The following is a 21,095-nucleotide window of genomic DNA, read 5'->3' as shown; positions in this document are numbered from 1 at the left end:
ACAGGGGTGACAGGTAGAGTTGGTGACTGAGGCAGGGTGAGAGTGGGTGACTGAGGCAGGGGTGACAGGGAGATAGTGGGTGACTGAGGCAGGAGTGACATGGACATAGTGGGTGACTGAGGCAGGGGTGACATGGACATAGTGGGTGACTGAGGCAGGGGTGACATGGACATAAAGGGTGACTGAGGCAGGGGTGACATGGACATAGTGGGTGACTGAGGCAGGGGTGACATGGACATAGTGGGTGACTGAGGCAGGGGTGACATGGACATAAAGGGTGACTGAGGCAGGGGTGACATGAACATAGTGGGTGACTGAGGCAGGGGTGACAAGTAAAGAGTAGATGACTGAGGCCGGTATGACAGAGAGATAGTGGGTGACTGAGACAGGGGTGACAGGTAGAGTTGGTGACTGAGGCAGGGGCGACAGGGCAATAGTGGGTGACTGAGGCAGGGATGACAGGGAAATAGTGGGTGACTGAGGCAGGAGAGACAAGGAGATAGTGGGTGACTGAGGCAGGGGTGACAGGGAGACAGTGGGTGACTGGGGTGGTCTTCTGTTTGCCGGTGGCCGGACTCCTAACGATCAACATACTGGCGCCGGAATCCCGACCGCCGGCATACCGACATCTTTTCTCCCTCTTGGGGGTCCATGAGCGCCCTGGAGAAAGTATAGATAGCATGGCGAGCCACCGTGCGTGCAGCGTGGCGAGCCCACAAAGGGCTCATTTGCGCTTGCCCGGGTGTAGCAGGGTATGCTGGCGGCCGGGCTCCCGTCGACCAGCATACCGGCGCCGGAATCCCGACCGCCGGCATACCGACAGCTGGGCAAGCGCAAATGAGCCTCTTGCGGGCTTGCCATGCTGCGGGCACGGTGGCTCGCCACGCTATCTATACTTTGACTGAGACAGGGCTGACAGGGAGATAGTGGGTGACAGGTATAGAGTGACTAAGGCAGAGGTGCAGAAAGATGGCGTCCGCAGTGTGCGACCCTGTCCCAGTGGTTTCCCTCCCTGGCTCCCCACTCACCTCACCCTGTGATCCAGGCTCTCTCTTTAAGCAGTGCAGCAGGTGTGCGAGCACACCTCGGGAGGACATGAGAAGGCAGCAGCAGCACCCTCCACATATGGTACTCTCCGCGATGTAATGGTCAGGCCGGCCCTGTATATACACTCACATAGTAAAAGACAAACATATAGCAAAACATACATACACACATATGACAAAACACACAAACAGCTAAACACACATAGCAAAAAATAAGATTTTACTCACCGGTAAATCTATTTCTCGTAGTCCGTAGTGGATGCTGGGGACCCCGTAAGGACCATAGGGAATAGACTGGCTCCGCAGGAGATAGGGCACTCTAGAAAAGAATTAGGTCTACTGGTGTTCACTGGCTCCTCCCTCTATGTCCATCCTCCAGACCTCAGTTAAGGAAACTGTGCCCGGACAAGCTAACATTACAAGGAAAGGATTTTGGAATCCAGGGTAAGACTCATACCAGCCACACCAATCACACCGTATAACTTGTGATAACCAAACCCAGTTAACAGTATGAACAATACAAAACATCAGATAACCTGATGTAACATAACATAACCCTTTGTTAAGCAATAACTATATACAGTATTGCAGAAGAAGTCCGCACTTGGGACGGGCGCCCAACATCCACTACGGACTACGAGAAATAGATTCTTCTTTTCTCTAATGTTCTAAGTGGATGCTGGGGACTCCGTAAGGACCATGTGGATTATACCAAAGCACCCAAACGGGCGGGAGAGTGCGGATGACTCTGCAGCACCGAATGAGCAAACTCAAGGTCCTCCTCAGCTAGGGTATCAAACCTGTAGAACTTTGCAAATGTGTTTGATCCCGACCAAGTAGCTGCTCGGTAAAGTTGTAATGCCAAGACCCCTCGGGCAGCCGCCCAAGAAGAAGCCCACCTTACTTGTGGAATGGGCCTTTACTGATTTCGGAGGCGGCAATCCAGCCGCAGAATGAGCCTGCTGAATCGTGTTACAGATCCAGCGAGCAATAGTCTGCTTTGAAGCAGGAGCACCCAACTTATTGGATGCATACAGGATAAACAGCGACTCCATTTTCCTGACCTTGGCCGTTCTGGTCACATAAATCTTCAAAGCCCGCACTACATCTAGTAACTCGGAATCCTCCAAGTCCCCTGTAGCCACAGGCACCACAATAGGTTGGTTCATATGAAATGATGACACCACCTTGGGCAGAAATTGTGGACGGGTCCGCAATTCTGCCCTGTCCATATGAAAAACCAGATAGGGGCTTTTATGTGACAAAGCCGCCAATTCCGACACATGCCTGGCTGAGGCCAGAGCCAGCTGCATAACCACCTTCCACGTGAGATATTTTAACTCCACAGTTTTTAGTGGTTCAAACCAGTGTGATTTTAGGAAACCCAACACCACGTTAAGATCCCAAGGTGCCACTGGAGGCACAAACGGGGGCTGTATATGCAGCACTCCCTTCACAAAGGTCTGAACTTCAGGAAGAGCTGCCAGTTCTTTTTGAAAGAAAATGGATAGGGCCGAAATCTGGACCTTAATGGATCCCAATTTTAGGCCCAAAGACACTCCGGATTGTAGGAAATGAAGGAACCGGCCCAGCTGGAATTCCTCTGTAGGAGCCCTCCGGGCTTCACACCAAGCAACATATTTTCGCCATATACGGTGATAATGCTTAGACGTTACAACCTTCCGAGCCTTTATAAGCGTAGGAATAACCTCATCCGGAATCCCCTTTTCTGCTAGGATCCGGCGTTCAACCGCCATTCCGTCAAACGCAGCCACGGTAAGTCTTGGAACAGACAGGGCCCCTGTTGTAACAGATCCTGTCTTAAGGGCAGAGAACATGGGTTCTCTGTGAGCATTTCTTGCAGATCCGGATACCAAACTCTTCTTGGCCAATCCGGAACAATGAGAATTGTTCTCACTCCTCTTCTTCTTATGATTCTCTGTACCTTGGGTATGAGAGGAAGAGGGGGAAACACATAAACCGACTGGAACACAAACGGTGTCACTAGTGCGTCCACAGCTATCGCCTGAGGGTCCCTTGACCTGGCGCAATACCGCTGTAACTTTTTGTTTAGACGGGACGCCATCATGTCCACTTGTGGCAGTTCCCACCGGTCTGACACCTGTGTGAAGACTTCTGGATGAAGTACCCATTCTCCGGGGTGGAGGTCGTGCCTGCTGAGGAAGTCTGCTTCCCAGTTGTCCACTCCCGGGATAAACACTGCTGACAGTGCTCTTACATGATTCTCCTCCCAACGAAGAATCCTGGTGGCTTCTGTCATCGCCACCCTGCTCCTTGTGCCGCCTTGACGGTTTACATGAGCCACTGCGGTGATGTCTGATTGAATCAGCACCGATTTGTCTCGAAGCAGGTTTACTGCCTGACTTAGGGCGTTGTATATGGCCCTTATTTCCAGGATGTTTATGGGCAGACAAGTCTACTGACTTGACCACAGGCCTTGGAAATTTCTTCCCTGCGTGACTGCTCCCCACCCTCGGAGGCTCGCATCCGTGGACACAAGGACCCAGTCCTGAATGCCGAATCTTCGGCCCTCGAGAAGGTGAGCACTCTGCAGCCACCACAGCAGAGACACCCTTGCCCTGGGGGATAGGGTGATCAGCCGCTGCATCTGTAGATGTGATCCGGACCACTTGTTCAACAGATCCCATTGAAAGGTCCTCGCATGGAACCTGCCGAAGGGAATGGCCTCGTATGATGCCACCATCTTTCCAAGGACTCGCGTGCATTGATGCACTGACACCTGTCTTTGTTTTAATAAGTCTCTGACTAAGGTCATGAGCTCCTGAGCCTTCTCAGTCGGGAGATAAACCCTCTTCTGGTCTGTGTCCAGAATCATGCCCAGGAAGGGCAGACGAGTCGTAGGGATCAACTGCGACTTTGGGATATTCAGAACCCAGCCGTGTTGCTGTAACACCTCCTGAGAGCGTGCTACACTGATCAGCAACTGTTCGCTGGACCTCGCCTTTATAAGGAGATCGTCCAAGTACGGGATAATTGTGATTCCTTGCTTTCGCAGGATCACCATCATTTCTGCCATTACCGTGGTAAATATTCTCGGTGCCATGGAGAGACCAAACGACAACGTCTGGAATTGGTAGTGACAATCCTGTACAACCAACCTGAGGTATTCCTGATGAGGTGGATAAATCGGGACATGCAGGTAAGCATCCTTTATGTCCAGCGACACCATAAAATCCCCTTCTTCCAGGCTCGCAATGACTGCTCTCAGCGATTCCATCTTGAACTTGAACCTTTTCAGGTAAACGTTCAGGGATTTTAAGTTCAAAATGGGCCTGACCAAACCGTCCGGTTTCGGTACCACAAACATTGTGGAATAATACCCTCTCCCCCGTTGAAGGGGGGGGGGGGACCTCCACCACCACCTGCTGGAGATACAATTTGTGAATCGCAGTTACCACCAACTCCCTTTCTATGGGGGACGTTGGCAGACCCGATTTGAGGAAGCGGCGAGGGGTATCTCTTCAAGTTCCAGCCTGTACCCCTGGGATACTATCTGTATAACCCAGGGATCCGCCTGTGAGCGAACCCACTGGTGGCTGAAATTTCGGAGACGCGCCCCCACCGACCCTGGCTCCACCTGTGGAGCCCCAGCGTCATGCGGTGTACTTAGTTGAAGCCGGGGAGGACTTCTGTTCCTGGGAACTAGCTGTGTTATGCAGCTTCCTTCCTCTACCCTTGCCTCTGGCAAGAAAGGACGCACCTCGGACTTTCTTACCCTTCTGTGAACGAAAGGACTGCATTTGATAATACGATGCTTTCTTAGGTTGTGATGGAATAAATGGTAGAAAATTTGACTTTCCAGCCGTAGCTGTGGCCACTAAGTCCGACAGACCTTCCCCAAATAATTCCACACCCTTGTAAGGCAAAACCTCCATGTGCCGCTTAGAGTCGGCATCACCTGTCCATTGTCGAGTCCACAGGCCCCTTCTGGCTGAAATCGACATAGCATTTATCCTAGAGCTCAGCATGGCAATGTCCCTCTGAGCATCCCTCATATACAGGACAGTGTCTTTTATATGCCCCAGTGTCAGTAATATAGTATCCTTGTCCAGGGTTTCCATCTCTTCAGATAACATATCTGCCCATGCTGCTACAGCACTACACATCCATGCCGACGCAATGGCCGGTCTAAGCACGGTACCCGAATGTGTGTATATGGACCTTAGGATAGCTTCCTGCTTTCTATCTGCAGGATCTTTTAAGGCTGCCGTATCCTGTGACGGTAGCGCCACCTGTTTAGACAAGCGTGTCAACGCTTTGTCTACCCTCGGGGCGGATTCCCAGCGTAACCTGTCCGATGGCGGGAAGGGGTACGCCATTAGCATCCTTTTGGGGATCAGCAGTTTCTTATCTGGTGATTCCCACGATTTCTCACATAACTCATTTAATTCATGAGACGGGGGAAAGGTCACCACTTGTCTCTTTTCCCCAAACATATTATCTCTCTTCTCAGGGACAGGGCTTTCCTCAGAGATGTGTAACACCTCCTTCATAGCTATAATCATATATCTTATAGCTTTGGCCATTTTAGGTTGTAATCTGGCCTCCTCATCATCGACGCTAGAGTCAGACTCCGTGTCGATATCTGTGTCAACAACCTGGGATAGTGGACGCTTTTGAGACCCTGACGGCCCCTGCGTAGCAAGATCAGACTGTCCCAAGGCTTCTGCTTTATCTAGCCTTTTATGTAAGGAATTAACATTCTCATTTAAAACCTTCCACATATCCATCGAATCCAGTGTCGGCACCGGCTGCGGCGACACCACACTCATTTCCTCCCGCTCCGCCTCCACATAGCCTTCCTCGTCAAACATGTCGACACACGCGTACCGACACACCATACACACAGAGGAAGCTCTTTTGAAGACAATTCCCCCACCAGGCCCCTCGGAGAGACAGAGAGAGAGTTTGCCAGCACACACCCCAGCGCTATATGACCCAGGAAAAAACACAGTAACTCAGTGTTTACCCAGTAGCTGCTGTATTATCTGTTTTGCGCCTAAATTTATGTGCCCCCCCCTCTTTTTTCACCCCTCAACCGTGATTCTGCAGGGGAGAGTCTGGGGAGCTTCCTTCCAGCGGAGCTGTGAAGAGAAAATTACGCTGGTGAGTGCTGAGGAAGAAGCCCCGCCCCCTTCTTGGTGGCTTTCTGTCCCGCGATTTTGTGTGAAAAAAATGGCGGGGGCTCATGCAGACATACAGTGCCTACCTGTATGTCTGCTTACTTTTGCCAAAGGTACCTTATTGCTGCCCAGGGCGCCCCCCCCTGCGCCCTGCACCCTACAGTGACCGGAGTGTGTGGTGTGCTGTGGGAGCAATGGCGCACAGCTGCAGTGCTGTGCGCTACCTTGTTTGAAGACTGAAGTCTTCTGCCGCCGATTTCTTCATCTACGCCGTGCTTCTTGCTTCTGGCTCTGCGACGGGGACGGCGGCGTGGCTCTGGGATCGGACCGCCAATGGTTAGTACCTGTGTTCGATCCCTCTGGAGCTAATGGTGTCCAGTAGCCTAAGAAGCGCAACATATCCCGCAGTTGGTAAGGTTTGCTTCTCTCCCCTCAGTCCCACGTAGCAGAAAGTCTGTTGCCAGCAGAAGCTCTCTGAAAATAAAAAACCTAACAAAATACTTTTCTTTCTCAGCAAGCTCTGGAGAGCTCACTAAGGTGCACCCTTCTCGTTCGGGCACAGATTCTAACTGAGGTCTGGAGGAGGGACATAGAGGGAGGAGCCAGTGCACACCAGTAGACCTAATTCTTTTCTAGAGTGCCCTATCTCCTGCGGAGCCCGTCTATTCCCCATTGTCCTTACGAAGTCCCCAGATCCACTTAGGACGTTAGAGAAATGGATTTTAATACCTACCGGTAAATCCTTTTCTCTTAGTCCGTAGAGGATGCTGGGAACTCCAAAAGGACCATGGGGTATAGACGGGATCCGCAGGAGACATGGGCACTTTAAGACTTCAAATGGGTGTGAACTGGCTCCTCCCTCTATGCTCCTCCTCCAGACCTCAGTTATAGGAACTGTGCCCAGGGAGACGGACATTTTGAGGAAACGGATTTTTGTTAACTAAGGGTGAGATACATACCAGCTCACACCACAACACACCGTACAACATGGCTTTTAACCAAATACCAGTTAACGGAATGAACCAAAATCAGCAACAGGCTGATCACAACTGAAACAGAACTTTTGTGTAACATAAGCAATAACTATAGCAAGAACTGCAGATAGTGGAGGTCATTCCGAGTTGTACGCTCGCAAGCTGCTTTTAGCAGCATTACACACGCTAAGCCGCCGCCTACTGGGAGTGAATCTTAGCTTCTTAGAATTGCGAACGACGGATTCGCAATATTGCGATTAGCACACTTCTTAGCAGTTTCTGAGTAGCTCGAGACTTACTCTGCCATTGCGATCAGTTCAGTCAGTATCGTACCTGTTTGACGTCACAAATACGCCCAGCGTTCACCCAGGCACTCCCCCGTTTCTCCAGCCACTCCCGCGTTTTTAAAAAATACGTCAGCGTTTTTTCACACACACCCATAAAACGCTCAGTTTCCGCCCAGTAACACCCACTTCCTGTCAATCACACTCCAATCATCAGAACGAAGAAAAATCCTCGTAATGCCGTGAGTAAAATACCTAACTGCATAGCAAAATTACTTGGCGCAGTCGCACTGCGGACATTGTGCATGCGCGTTAGCGACTGATCGCTCCGTTGCGGAAAAAAACAACGAGCGATCAACTCGGAATGACCCCCAAAGTCCGCACTGGGACGGGCGCCCAGCATGCTCTATGGACTAAGAGAAAAGGATTTACCGGTAGGTATTAAAATCCTATTTTCTCCTATGTCCTAGAGGATGTTGGGGACTCCAAAAGGACCATGGGGATTATACCAAAGCTCCAGAACGGGCGGGAGAGTGCGGATGACTCTGCAGCACCGATTGAGCAAACATGAGGTCCTCATCAGCCAGGGTATCAAACTTGTAGAATTTTGCAAAAGTGTTTGAACCCGACCAAGTAGCTACTCGGCAAAGCTATAACGCCGAGACCCCTCGGGCAGCCGCCCAAGATGAGCCCACCTTTCTGGTATGATTTGGCATGGTCAGCGCGCTCTGGGGGGGATATAAGGGAAAAATGGGAATATAGGGTATTGCGGGATGGGAGTGGTACTTGGATAAGTGATTGTGTTGACTGTTTGCGCCTGATTGTAGGTTTTGCACCAATGATCAATCTGATATGGTTTCTATCTGAACTCTTTATTTGTAAATTAGATATGATTAGGTCAGCATCCTAATTTCAATATTGTGTTTGGTCCTTGTCCCACAGTTCCTTCACCACTGTCAGGTGTGTCCTGCAGACTACCCTTTGCAAGGTATACCTTCCTATTGGTATACCGATTGGACCCCAGCTCAGGTAAATGTCAGGTGTACCCTGTGGGTCACCTTTACCATAGGTGTGGTGGATGCCTATGTGCCCTCTGAACTGCGTCCTATTTGAATGTTTGGGGTATGACTAGTGCGGCGTCCCGCCTGTCAGTCCCCTCTTATGTGCGGCTCTGGGTTGTGTGGTCATAGGCTGTGTGTTTTACACTTACCGCCGGGGGCAGGTAACTACCTGCCGCCGGTGACCGCGTCTCTTCCTTCCACAACCTCAGGCCTGGTCCTCTGTGTCCGCGTCCTCCGTCTCCTTCAGTCCGCCGCGTCTTCCTTCTCCTTCAGTCCGCGCGCTTCTCCTGCAGCAGCCGGTCTCCTCCGTTCCCGGGTCCCGTTCTGTCACTTCACCGATGGCCCTTCACCGATTTCGGTAACGGCAATCCAGCCATAGAATGCGCATGCTGAATCGTATTACATATCCAACGTGCAATAGTCTGTTTAGAAGCAGGAGCCCCAATCTTGTTGGGAGCATACAGGACAAACAGTGCCTCTGTTTTCCTAATACGAGCTATTCTGGCGACATAAATCTTCAAAGCTCTGACTACATCGAGAGAATTTGAATCAGCCAAAGCTTCAGTAGCCACAAGCACCACAATAGGTTGGTACATGTGAAATGAAGAAACCACCTTTGGTAGAAATTGTTGACGAGTTCGTAATTCCGCTCTATCCACATGGCAGATCAAATAGGGACTCTTGTGAGACAAGGCCACTAATTCTTGCGGATGCCAAGGCCAATAGCATGACCACTTTCCAAGTGAGGAATTTTAACTCAACCTTCTGTAAAGGTTCAAACCAATGTGACATAAGGAACTGCAACACCACGTTAAGGTCCCATGGTGCCACCGGGGGCACAAATGGAGGTTGGATGTGCAGCACACCCTTCACGAAAGTCTGAACTTCCGGAAGGGAGGCCAATTCTTTTTGAAAGGAAATCGATAAGGCCGAAATATGGACTTTAATGGAGCCCAACTTTAGGCCCGCATCCACACTGGCCTGCAAAAAATGTAGAAAACGACCCAGCTAAAATTCTTCCGTAAGAGCCTTCTTGGCTTCACACCAAGACACGTATTTTCTCCAAATACAGTGATAATTCTTCGTCGTTACCTCCTTTCTTGATTTAAGCAGTGTAGGGATGTCTTCACCGGGAATACCCTTCCGGGCTAAGATCTGGCGTTCAACCGCCATGCCGTCAAACGCAACCGGCCCTTGCTGTAACAGATCCTCTCTTAGAGGAAGAGGCCAGGGATCTGCTATGAGCAGTTCCTGAAGATCCGGATACCAGGCCCTCCGTGGCCAATCTGGAACAAAGAGTATCGCCTGAACCCCTGTTCTTCTTATGAGGCTTATCACCTTTGGAATGAGTGGTAGTGGAGGAAACACATAGACCGACTGAAACACCCAGGGCGTCACCAGGGCGTCCACCGCACTGGCTTAAGGGTCCCTCAACCTGGAACAATATCTCTGAAGTTTCTTGTTGAGGCGAGACGCCATCATGTCTATTTGAGGAATTCCCCAATGACTTGTCACTTCTGCAAAGACCTCTTGATGAAGACCCCACTCTCCAGATGGAGATCGTGTCTGCTGAGGAAATCTGCTTTCCAGTTGTCCACGCCTCGAATGAAGACCGCCGAGAGAGCGCCTGTATGTTTTTCCGCCCAGCGGAGAACTCTTGTGGCCTCCGCCATCGCTGCTCTGCTTCTTGTTCCGCCTTGGTGGTTTATGTACGCCACTGCTGTTATGTTGTCCAACAGGAGATGTTCCGCTTGTAGAAGGCCGTTGTAGATGGCTCTTAATTCCAGAATGTTTATGTGCAGACAAGCTTCCTGGCTTGACCATTTTCCATGGAAAATTTCCCTCTGTGTGACCGCTCCCCAGCCTCGGAGACTTGCATCCGTGGTCACCAGGATCCAATCCTGGATCCCGAACCTGCGTCCCCCTAGGAGGTGAGAACTTTGGAGCCACCACAGGAGAGAAACTCTGTTCCTGGAAGATAGGCTTGTTTTCCAGTGCATGTGCAGGTGAGACCCGAACCACTTGTCCAACAGGTCCAACAGGTTCCACTGAAACACCCTGGCATGGAACTGCCAAACGGAATGGCCTCGTAGGCCGCCACCATCTTCCCCAGCACCTGAGTACATTGATGAATCGACACTCTTGCCGGTTTCAGAATCCCTTTGACCATGTTCTGGATTTCCAGAGCTTTTTCCACCGGGAGAAAAACTCTCTGCAGGTCCGTGTCCAGAATCATGCCCAAGAATGACATCCGTGTTGTCGGAACCAACTGTGACTTTGGCAAATTCAGGAGCCAACCATGTTGTTGCAGCACTGTCAGGGAGAGCGCAACGTTTCTTAGTAACTGCTCCTTTGATCTCGCCTTTATCAGGAGATCGTCCAAGTACGGGATAATTGTGACACCGTGCTTTCGCAGGAGCACCATCATTTCCGCCATTACTTTAGTGAAAATCCTCGGAGCCATGGAAAGCCCAAACGGCAACGTCTGAAATTGGTAATGACAATCCTGAACAGCAAACCTCAGGTAAGATTGATGTGGAGTATATATGTGGACATGTAGGTAAACATCGACTGACACCATAAAATCCCCCCTTCCAGACTGGATATCACTGCTCGGAGAGATTCCATTTTGAATTTGAATCTTTCAAATACAGATTGAGGGATTTTAAGTTCAGAATCGGTCTGACCGAGCCATCCGGCTTTGGGACCACGAACAGGCGTGAATAAAACCCTTCTCCCCGTTGTGACGGGGGTACCGCGACAATGACTTGTTGTTGACATAGCTTTTGTATTGCAGCGCACACTACTTCCCTTTCCAGAAGAGAAGCTGGCAAGACCGATTTGAAAAATCGGTGAGGGGGCCCGTCTTGAAACTCCAGTTTGTACCCTTGGGTCACAATTTCCAGCACCCAAGGATCCATGCCTGATTGAGCCCAGATCCGACTGAAGAGCTGAAGACGTGCCCCCACTGGTGCGGACTCCCGCAGCGAATCCCCAGCGTCATGCGGTGGACTTGGTAGAAGCCAGGGAGGACTTCTTCTCCTGGGGGCTTGCCACAGCCGGCGATCTTTTTCCCCTTCCCTTACCTCTAGCGGCAAGGAAGGAGGACCCTCGTCCTTTTTTGAATTTATTAGACCGAAAGGACTGCATCTGATACTGAGGCGTTTTCTTTTGCTGTGGAGGGACAAAAGGTAGAAAAGATGACTTACCCGCAGTAGCTGTAGATACCAGGTCCGCGAGGCCTTCACCAAACAAAACGCCACCTTTATAGGGCAGAGCCTACATAGCCTTTTTAGAGTCAGCATCACCATTCCATTGATGAGTCCACAACGCTCTCCTAGCTGAGATTGCCATGGCATTGGCCCTTGATCCCAAGAGGCCAATATCTCTCGCAGCCTCCTTTAAATAGACTGCTGCGTCCCTAATATGACCCAGCTTCAAATGCACGCTATCCCTATCCATGGTGTCTATTTCAGATGACAAGGTATCTGCCCACTTTTCAATAGCGCTACTCACCCATGCCGATGCCACGGCCGGCCTGAGCAGCATACCCATAGTGACATAAATAGATTTCAAGGTAGTTTCCTGCTTACGATCCGCAGGATCCTTTAGGACTGCAGTGTCAGGGGACGGTAGCACCACCTTCTTGGACAACCGTGCTAGAGCTTTGTCCACCGTGGGTGAGGATTCCCACCTTACCCTATCCTCAGAGGGAAAAGTATATGCCATAGAAATTCTCTTGGGAATCAGTAACTTTTTATCAGGATTTTCCCAAGCCCTTTCAAAAAGAGTATTCAGTTCATGAGAGGGAGGAAATGTTACCTCAGGTTTCTTTCCCTTATACATACAGACCCTTGTCTCAGGGATATGTAATACGTCCCTTATTGCCACAATCATGTACTGAATGCTCTTAGCCAGTTTAGGATTCAATTTGACATCACTATAGTCGACACTGGAGTCCGAATCCGTGGCTGTATCTGTGTCTGCTATCTGGGTAAACGAACATTTCTGTGACCCCGAGGGGGTCTGAGTTTGTGACAAAACATCTCCCATTGATTGTCTCCATGCTTGGTTCTGAGACTCAGATTTGTCTAATCTTTTATGCAACAAAGCCACACATGCATTTAAGACACTCCAGATATCTACCCAATCAGCAGTCGGCGGTGCGGACAGATTTACTCCCACATTCTGTTCCGCCCCCACACCAGCTTCCTCCTGGGAAGAGCATTCAGCCTCAGACATGTCGACACACACGTACCGACACCCACTAACACACTGGGCTATAGGGGACAGACCCACAGTAAGGTCCTTCAGAGAGAAAGTATGCCAGCTGACGACCAGCGCCTCACCCGGTCTGAAGGAATATACAATGTCCCAGACCTAGCAGCACTTTTATATATAAATATATACAACACCAAATTTGCTGTGCACCGCCCCTGTTTTTGCACCCTGTTACTTGTGACAGAAGTGAAGGGCCATGACCAGCTTGCTGTGAAGAGAAAATGGCGCTGATTAGAGCTGGAGGACGAAGCCCCGCCCCCTAAATGGCGCGCTAGTGTCCCCCTTTTATTTATACTGGCGGGGGTCTGTATACAGTGCCTATGCACTGTATACTGCTGTGCCTGTCCTTAAAAGAGGTTTAATTGCTGCCCAGGGCGCCCCCCCTGCGCCCTGCACCCATTTAGTGCCGCTTGTGTGTGGGAGGAATGGCGTGCAGCGTGACCGCTGCGTGATACCTCCGAAGATCTGAAGTCTTCTGCCGCCTTCACTGAAGTCTTCTTTGCTTATGTTACTCACCCGGCTTCTTTCTTCAGGCTCTGTGAGGGGGACAGCGGCGCGGCTCCACGATGCAGGGAGCCTGTTGCCAATAGTGCTCCCTGAAAATAATAAACCTAACAAAAGTCTTTTCTAGAGAAACTCTGTAGAGTTCCCCTAGTGTGTGTCCAGTCTCTCTGGGCACAGAATCTAACTGAGGCATAGAGGGAGGAGCCAGTTCACACCCATTTAAAGTCTTAAAGTGCCCATGTCTCCTGCGGATCCCGTCTATACCCCATGGTCCTTTTGGAGTCCTCAGCATCCTCTAGGACATATTAGAGAGAGAGAGAGAGAGAGAGAGAGAAATACTTACCATCTCTCCTCGCTGGCAGTCAGGCTCCTCGTGGTGGCAGATCCCGGGCAGCTGCTGGGAAGAAGGAGGAGGAGGGAGGGGGACAGGAGCCGCTGCAGCGCTATGTAATTGGTAGTAGACCGCTGCAGCAGTCCCCTCTCCTTCCGTATTGGCTGGCCGCTGCTGTGAATGCTGGGATGAGGGAAGCGCATCCCAGCATTCACAGCAGCGCCGGGCAGCCAATGCTGAAGGAGAGGGGACTGCTGCAGCGGCGCTTACTACCAATGGCACACACGTAGTTACGGCGCTGCTGTACATCCCTACACCCGTACACTGCCGCTCTCATACATCCGTACACTGCATCTCTCATACATCCGTACACTGCATCTCTCATACATCCACACACTGACGTTCTCATACATCCGTACACTGACTCTCTCATACATCCGTACGCTGACTCTCTCATACATCCGCACGCTGACGCTCTCATACATCCGCACGCTGACGCTCTCATACATCCGCACGCTGACGCTCTCATGCATCCGCACGCCGACGCTCTCATGCATCCGCACGCCGACGCTCTCATGCATCCGCACGCTGACGCTCTCATGCATCCGCACGCTGACGCTCTCATGCATCCGCACGCTGACGCTCTCATACATCCGCACGCTGACGCTTTCATACATCCGCACGCTGACGCTCTCATACATCCGCACGCTGACGCTCTCATACATCCGCACGCTGACGCTCTCATACATCCGTACGTTGACGCTCTCATACATCCGTACGTTGACGCTCTCATACATCCGTACGTTGACGCTCTCATACATCCACACGCTGACGCTCTCAAACAACCGCACGCTGATGCTCTTACATTCATACATCCGCACACTGACGCTCTCATACGTCCGCACACTGACGCTCCCATACGTCCGCTCACTGACGCTCTCATACGTCCGCTCACCGCACATACGTCCGCGCGCTGACGCTCTCAGACGTCCGCGCGCTGACGCTCTCAGACGTCCGCGCGCTGACGCTCTCGACGTCCGCACGCTGACGCTCTCAGACGTCCGCACGCTGACGCTCTCATACGTCCGCACGCTGACGCTCTCATACGTCCGCACGCTGACGCTCTCATACGTCCGCACGCTGACGCTCTCATACTGCCGCACGCTGACGCTCTCATACTGCCGCACGCTGGTGCACTTATACATCCGTACTCTGACGCAATCATACATCCGCTTATACCTATACCCATATATGCACACAGCCGTACATTTATACACACACACACATATATATATACACACACACACACACAGCTGTACAAATATACAGTCACACACTTATACACACAGCCACACACTTATACCCATATATGCACACAGCCACACACTTATACACATATATACTCACAGCCACACACTTATACACATATATACACACAGCCACACACTTATACCCATATATGCACACAGCCACACACCTATACACACAGCCACACACCTATACCCATATATACACACAGCCACACACTTATACACATATATACACACAGCCACACACTTATACACATATATACTCACAGCCACACACTTATACACATATATACTCACAGCCACACACTTATACACATATATACTCACAGCCACACACTTATACATACATGTTCACTTATAGATGGTGCCTCCCTTACCTTAACACATGACAATTACATGGCAGCATATCACAATGTCCAGTATTGCAGCTCAGAGCCATTCCTCCCCTCAGTTTCCCACATTGCAGGAAGGCAGCAGTGACCCGTGTAGCCACGCCCCCTGATCGGACTCCTCTGTAGTTTCACTTTCACAGCTGTGCTGACACTGACAGTAGTATGCCGTGCTGCTCTGCAGGCCCTAGGATTTCCCCATGTCCTAGGTAGTTGCCTATAGCTAGGGCCAGGACTCTGGAGCATAGGACGAGCGCTGACAGTGGGCATGTGTCCTGTGCCTCCTGCCCGGCACTCGCACCATAGTAACCCACCCACACCCAAAATACTGTCATCAGCAGGGGGCGGTACAGGTGGCCGGTGCCCTCCCGGCTCTTGGAGCACATGAGTGTCAGGTAGAGGAGGAGCATAGAGCGGGAGATAGGGTCACAGAGGATCCTTAGTAGCTGCTGGTAACCTCCGATTCTCATGCCTCCGCAGGTAGTGGAAGCCAGTCACTGCAGATCCAGCGGGTTACACAGATCAGGCTACCCGCCGGCGAACTGCAGTCTTTGCACCGGTCCCAGCGAGCGCATGAATCACTAGTGCACAGCGCTGCTGGGAGCCTCGTCCAGGAACACTCTGCCGAGGTTGTCACTGCTGAGAGGCAATCGTGATGGGGACAGGCAGGGGCGACTAGCTGCCCGCTCTGTCTTCCTGTCACATGTCCTGTGCTGCTGCTACTGTGTGGCAGCTTCAGGTGCAGCAGTAACAGGGCGGCCGGCCAGGCAGCAATGTACACAGTCACATAGAGTAGAAGAGCACATTTGAATTTGCCGCCCCATCTGGCATTGCGGCACACACATGAATAAATTAAGTGACGTCATCTAAACTGCCTGGCCACGCTCACAGCACAATACGGATGTAATATATTTTTACTGACACGACACCATAGCTAAAAAAAGACTCAGACAGCATCCACTCAGTCCCAAAACACCCCCCAATCATTTTGTATAATACATATAGATCTAATTATTTTTATAATCACAAAATAAATTGGCTATGTGAGGAGTGATCAGCCATATTGCTCCACTCAAGTGAAGCTACTCTCTGTACACCCCCTGCTGGCGGCCACTGCGCAGGCGCAACAAATTGAAAAGCCCTATCTTTAAAATGGGGCATATTTTACTTAATTAAAAAAAAACTATAACTTTCTCAAAAACCACAACCCCAAAAGGCACTACACTGGGACATACTCTGTCTAATAAAACAAACCCCAAGTCTTTCTTTGTCCTCTACCCTGAGTTATGCCTTCCCAAAAATCTCCTCATTCACTCTATAGGAAAACGTTGTCAATTAGCCATACAGGAAGTTGCAGAAAAAAACTGACAGTTGGAACTTTAGGTTACTCCCAATTCCTCAGTTTTTATTATTTTGCCCTGAAATTTGGCATGCAGCACCGGGTGACGATTCTACGCGTCCATGCCAAATTTCAGCTCAGTACGTCTAATCACGTTTGAGGTGTAGCCCCTCAAACACCATGCCCCCATCTCTGAAGTTCCCTATGGGAGAATTCCGTTTGTTCGATTCAGCCTTAATATAAGGGCACGACCGTGCCCTTATAATATATATTAAACTGGTGGTGATTGATTATTAAACTGGTGGTCACTTCAGGTCACGTTGCAACTTGCAACTAGTACTACGAGGCCTAAGCAGACAATCACAAAATATATTATTATACTGGTGGTCAGTGTGGTCACAACAATGGCAGTGTGGCACTGACTCTGGCAGCAAAAGTGTGCACTGTACGTTATATGTACTCCTGAGTCCTGCTCTCAGACTCTAACTGCTCCCCACTGTCAGTGTCTCCCCCACAAGTCAGATAATACACTTACAGTCACACTATCTATTATCTAATCTATAAATATCACTTCAGCAAGTAGTATAGTAGTATACAGTATAGTAGTACTCCTCCTAATAATGCTCCCCAAAATACTGTGTCTCTCTCTTTTCTAAACGGAGAGGACGCCAGCCACGTCCTCTCCCTATGACTCTCAATGCACGTGTGAAAATGGCGGCGACGCGGGGCTCCTTATATAGAATCCGAGTCTCGCGATAGAATACGAGCCTCGCGAGAATCCGACAGCGTGATGATGATGTTCGGGCGCGCTCGGGTTAGCCGAGCAAGGCGGGAAGATCCGAGCCTGCTCGGACCCGTGTAAAAAACCTGAAGTTCGGGCGGGTTCGGATTCAGAGGAACCGAACCCGCTCATCTCTAATACAAATACGCTCCAGGTAAGGCTTGAACTCACAACCTCGGCATTGCTCAACTGATACTGTCTTATTAGTACCGCGCGCTGACCAATTGCGCCATTGGAGCACTTTGCAGCATTCATTGGTTATGCTAGATGTGGATTTTATTCAATACAATCAGTACTGTCATAAGAATTGAAAAAGAAAATCATTTTTGGTGATGAATGATGAGCAACAAAGGAACATGCATGCCAGATGGCACTTGAATAAGCTGTCTATGGTGATAGAAAAGGTTTAAAAAACAACAACAACAACAATGTTATCATAATTAATGTCATATTTTAGCTTCTGTGGTCATTTTTTACAAGCTAAACACTGCAAGACTGTTTTACAGTTGAAGCAAGGATAAAATATCAACTCTAGTGATGAGACACTTGCTGTAATTACTTCCACCCCATATGGGACTTGGACCCCCTGGCTTAGGAGGGCGGTGACTTATCCATTATGCCAGTGGTGCTTACTGATGTTCTTATTTAAGACTGTTAGGTTTTTAATAGTCAATTTTTTATTTTTGAGGAAAAAGAGAAGCTGTTTACTGTGTTCTTTGCATTACCAAGTCCAGCAAGAAATGTGCTGGTACTATCCAGAGCTGTCAGTATGGATTATCATGCTATATTGCAGAAGATCAATTTGATGCAACTGCTTTACCAACAGTATGTTAATCTTTTCCATTGCTGTTTTGTTGGCTGACTGAAGGAAGATATGCAGTGCATTTGAACCAAAGCATATGTGTGCTGACAACTTAAATGCACAATCATGTTTGTGTTTTTTCTTTCTTTCTTCCATCCTTTGTAATATCATATTAAATATTAAGGTAGCAGTTTATAATCAATGACTAATGACATAAAAAAAGGAAAAAAAACATTATACAAAGCAGCTCCAGGTGAGGCTTGAACTCACAACCTCGGCATTGCTCAACAGAAACTGTCTTATAAGTACCGCGCGCTGACCAATTGCGCCACTGGAGCACTTTGCAGCATTTATTGGTTATGCTAGATGTGGATTTTATTCAATACAATCAGTACACTCATAAGAATTGAAAAAGAAAATCATTTTTGGTGATGAATGATGAGCAACAAAGGAACATGCATGCCAGATGGCACTTGAATAAGCTGTCCACTGTGATAGAAAAGGTTTAAAAAACAACAACAACAACAACAACAACAACAATGTTATCATAATTAATGTCATATTTTAGCTTCTGTGGTCATTTTTTACAAGCTAAACACTGCAAGACTGTTTTACAGTTGAAGCAAGGATAAAATATCAACTCTAGTGATGAGACACTTGCTGTAATGACTTCCACCCCATATAGGACTTGGACCCCCTGGCTTAGGAGGGCAGTGACTTATCCATTATGCCAGTGGTGCTTACTGATGTTCTTATTTAAGACTGTTAGGTTTTTAATAGTCAATTATTTATTTTTGAGGAAAAAGTGAAGCTGTTTACTGTGTTCTTTGCATTACCAAGTCCAGCAAGAAATGTGCTGGTACTATCCAGAGCTGTCAGTATGGATTATCATGCTATATTGCAGAAAATCAATTTGATGCAACTGCTTTACCAACAGTATGTTAATCTTTTCCATTGCTGTTTTGTTGGCTGACTGAAGGAAGATATGCAGTGCATTTGAACCAAAGCAGATGTGTGCTGACAACTTAAATGCACAATCATGTTTGTGTTTTTTCATTCTTTCTTCCATCCTTTGTAATATCATATTAAATATTAGGGTAGCAGTTTATAATCAATGACTAATGACATAAGAAAAGGAAAAAAAAACAGTATACAAAGAAGCTCCAGGTGAGGCTTGAACTCACAACCTCGGCATTGCTCAACAAATACTGTCTTATAAGTACCGCGTGCTGACCAATTGCGCCACTGGAGCACTTTTCAGCATTAAGTTGTTATGCTAGATGTGGATTTTATTCAATACGATCAGTACAGTCATAAGAATTGAAAAAGAAAATCATTTTTGGTGATGAATGATGAGCAACAAAGGAACATGCATGCCAGATGGTACTTGAATAAGCTGTCCACGGTGATAGAAAAGGTTTAAAAAACAACAACAACAGCAATGTTATCATAATTAATGTAATATTTTAGCTTCTGTGGTCATTTTTTACAAGCTAAACACTGCAAGACTGTTTTACAGTTGAAGCAAGGATAAAATATCAACTCTAGTGATGAGACACTGCTGTAATGACTTCCAACTCAGATGGGACTTAAACCCACAACCACTGGCTTAGGAGAACAGTGCCTTATCCATTATGCCAGTGGTGCTTACTGATGTCCTTATTTAAGACTGATAGGTTTTTAATAGTCAATTATTTATTTTTGAAAAAAAGTGAAGCTGTTTACTGTGTTCTTTGCATTACCAAGTCCAGCAAGAAATTTGCTGGTACTATCCAGAGCTGTCAGTATGGATTATCATGCTATATTGCAGAAAATCAATTTGATGCAACTGCTTTACCAACAGTATGTTAATCTTTTCCATTGCTGTTTTGTTGGCTGACTGAAGGAAGATATGCAGTGCAATTGAACCAAAGCAGATGTGTGCTGACAACTTAAATGCACAATCATGTTTGTGTTTTTTCTTTCTTTCTTCCATCCTTTGTAATATCATATTAAATATTAAGGTAGCAGTTTATAATCAATGACTAATGACATAAGAAAAGGAAAAAAAAACAGTATACAAACATGCTCCAGGTAAGGCTTGAACTCACAACCTCGGCATTGCTCAACTGATACTGTCTTATTAGTACCGCGCGCTGACCAATTGCGCCACTGGAGCACTTTGCAGCATTAATTGGTTATGCTAGATGTGGATTTTATTCAATACAATCAGTACAGTCATAAGAATTGAAAAAGAAAATCATTTTTGGTGATGAATGATGAGCAACAAAGGAACATGCATGCCAGATGGCACTTGAATAAGCTGTCTACGGTGATAGAAAAGGTTTAAAAAACAACAACAACAATGTTATCATAATTAATGTCATATTTTAGCTTCTGTGGTCATTTTTTACAAGCTAAACACTGCAAGACTGTTTTACAGTTGAAGCAAGGATAAAATATCAACTCTAGTGATGAGACACTTGCTGTAATGACTTCCAACTCAAACGGGACTTAAACCCACAACCACTGGCTTAGGAGAACAGTGCCTTACCCATTATGCCAGTGGTGCTTACTGATGTTCTTATTTAAGACTGTTAGGTTTTTAATAGTCAATTATTTATTTTTGAGGAAAAAGTGAAGCTGGTTACTGTGTTCTTTGCATTACCAAGTCCAGCAAGAAATGTGCTGGTACTATCCAGAGCTGTCAGTATGGATTTTCATGCTATATTGCAGAAAATCAATTTGATGCAACTGCTTTACCAACAGTATGTTAATCTTTTCCATTGCTGTTTTGTTGGCTGACTGAAGGAAGATATGCAGTGCATTTGAACCAAAGCAGATGTGTG

The 21,095-nt window shown here is 48.2% G+C and overlaps 1 long non-coding RNA gene and 3 other non-coding genes across 4 annotated transcripts; all 4 read right to left on the bottom strand.

Moving 5' to 3' along the window:
• Positions 1–905: 905 nt before the first annotated feature.
• On the bottom strand, positions 906–16,431 carry LOC134911656 (uncharacterized). The gene is made up of 3 exons (XR_010176745.1): positions 15,334–16,431; positions 13,659–13,712; positions 906–1,160 (listed from the first exon to the last, which is right to left on the bottom strand). It is a non-coding gene; the product is annotated as an uncharacterized LOC134911656 (long non-coding RNA).
• Positions 16,432–17,611: 1,180 nt separating this feature from the next.
• TRNAI-AAU (transfer RNA isoleucine (anticodon AAU)) lies at positions 17,612–17,704 on the bottom strand. Its single transcript is given in 2 exon segments — positions 17,612–17,647; positions 17,667–17,704. It is a non-coding gene; the product is annotated as a tRNA-Ile (tRNA).
• An 808-nt stretch (positions 17,705–18,512) lies between these two features.
• On the bottom strand, positions 18,513–18,605 carry TRNAI-UAU (transfer RNA isoleucine (anticodon UAU)). Its single transcript is given in 2 exon segments — positions 18,513–18,548; positions 18,568–18,605. It is a non-coding gene; the product is annotated as a tRNA-Ile (tRNA).
• Positions 18,606–20,332: 1,727 nt separating this feature from the next.
• TRNAI-AAU (transfer RNA isoleucine (anticodon AAU)) lies at positions 20,333–20,425 on the bottom strand. Its single transcript is given in 2 exon segments — positions 20,333–20,368; positions 20,388–20,425. It is a non-coding gene; the product is annotated as a tRNA-Ile (tRNA).
• Positions 20,426–21,095: the final 670 nt, after the last annotated feature.

Source organism: Pseudophryne corroboree, chromosome 4, assembly GCF_028390025.1.
Source record: "Pseudophryne corroboree isolate aPseCor3 chromosome 4, aPseCor3.hap2, whole genome shotgun sequence".
NCBI classification, from domain to species: Eukaryota; Metazoa; Chordata; class Amphibia; order Anura; family Myobatrachidae; genus Pseudophryne; species Pseudophryne corroboree.
Note: the sequence above shows the minus strand (reverse complement) of the source record. Positions and strands in the feature narration are given on the sequence as shown.